A 2,043-nucleotide genomic window follows, 5' to 3' on the forward strand; every position below is an offset into this window, starting at 1 on the left:
ATGAGTCGAGGATACTCGGCGATAGTGTAAATTTTTTTTGAGCCTTTTGAATTTTCCTTGTAGCCAATTAAAGGTCACTTCTCCAAGATTATAAGCATCCCGTTCAGCAGTGCGAACCTGGAAAATAAAGTTAAACTCCCCGGATAGAGATTTCTTGTTTGCTATCAAACTTGGAGATCTCTAACGGTGAATATGAATCCAACCCGAGAAATTTGCACTTCCAGTGGATTCTGAGCACAAATTCACAGAATTCAGGCCATTTTCAGTGGCAGCGCCTCACATGAGAGCGTTTCATCTTTCTCGGGTGTCTTTCAATTCTTCGCCTGTTTTGTTTCCACCTTCACCGCGCCACCCCTGTTGCCTATCATATTCGGGCCACACCTCGCCTCTGCCACTCTAACTCTCATCACTGCACCAGCAGTTTACTCTACTTCCATAGCCAGTTCTCCAGTCTCGTTCCTACTGGTTCGCTTCTTCACAGGTTTCTCTCTCGCGACTTTTGTTTCGACTCAGTTTTGGATCAGCTCTTTGTTCTCCGCAAAAGTGGTCGGTACCGCAAACGGCCGGTGGCTGGGGAAATCTTGGCGGCGGCGCAACACAGCTTATAATGCCTTTAGTATTCGATCTCATACACAATATCGGCTCAACCAAATTCACGGCTTGGAGGATCGCTTTCTTCATCCCTGCCCTGTTTCAAACTTTACCAGCGTACGGTACCTTCTTTCTTGGCCAAGATTTACCAGATGGAAACTACTCCGAGCTTCACAAATCAGGAGAATAGCATAAAGACGACTTTTTCAAGGTTTTTTATCACGCCATTACGAATTACAGATGATGGATCCTGGCACTTATGGATAATGTTTCGGGGTTGAACTTACAATAGACAACATCATTGCACAGTACTTTTGTGATGGATTCAATGTGAATCTTCACACAGCTCGAATTATAGCTGTGAGTTTCGGACTAGCAAATTTTTTCTCCAGGCAGGAGGAGGGATGCTGTCGGATCTCATGGTGAAGAAATTTGGAATGCGAGGAAGGCTGTGAACTCTGTGGATTGTGCAGACATTGGGAGGAATATTCCGTATTCTTTTGGGAAAAGTGGGATCTTTGGGCTTATCAGTCGCTATAATGCTCATATTTTCCGTGTTTGTTCCTTGTGGGCTTACATTCGGGGTGGTTCCATTCGTTTCAAGAAGGTATGTTTTCCCTTAAATTCTTTTTATACTCAACTGCATTTTGATTTTTTTTTTCTTCGTTTTCTTGAACATATCCTATTGAAGTAAAAATAATCTTACCAGGTCTCTAGGCATTGTATCTGGAATGACTGGCGGCGGGGGGAACGTAGGAGCTGTTTTTACTCAAGTTACATTCTTTCGAGGATCACGATACTCTACCGAAAAAGGATTAGAACTCATGGGGGTGATGATGATATACTGCACTTAGGTGATCATGTTAATATACTTCCCTCAATGGGGTGGAATGTCCTGCGGGCCGTCTACTGAAGGCATAACGGAAGAAGCTTACTACACATCTGAATGGACTTCAGCAGAAAGAGAGAAGTGAAATCTAATTGAACATATATAATAATCATAATTGCGGACGCGTACCCAAATCCATGAATTTGCAGTCAGTTTTGGTGATGATCTTCAATCTTGTAGTTTTCTTCCAAAACCAGGGAGTTCTATTGATGGAAAACAAAACAATACGTCGTACTGCGAAATTGGGACCATAACCTCATTTTATAAATAAACAAATTTCACTATTTCTAATTTGGCCCCTCAACCAGAAATATCTTATATGGCATCCACACAATAATATCATGACAATTAAGACATTAAGGCTATGTTTGGTGTGTAGGATAGGATAACTAATTGGATTGATGACAAAATTCAAGGTAAAGATATATAATGTGTTGTGTTAAAGCATGCTTTGCTTGGTAAGATTTTAATAATTATGATAAATTTTACATTTTTTGTTGTTGAGACAAAAATACCCTAAACTAGCATTGACAACAATTTGGTATATAAAATGATATTTGTAG

At 40.6% G+C, this 2,043-nt stretch overlaps 1 pseudogene; it reads left to right on the forward strand.

Moving 5' to 3' along the window:
- LOC140982934 (high affinity nitrate transporter 2.5-like) lies at window positions 1–1,565 on the forward strand (annotated as a pseudogene).
- The last annotated feature ends 478 nt before the right edge of the window (window positions 1,566–2,043 follow it).

Source organism: Primulina huaijiensis, chromosome 8 (assembly GCF_012295235.1).
Source record: "Primulina huaijiensis isolate GDHJ02 chromosome 8, ASM1229523v2, whole genome shotgun sequence".
NCBI classification, from domain to species: domain Eukaryota; kingdom Viridiplantae; phylum Streptophyta; class Magnoliopsida; order Lamiales; family Gesneriaceae; genus Primulina; species Primulina huaijiensis.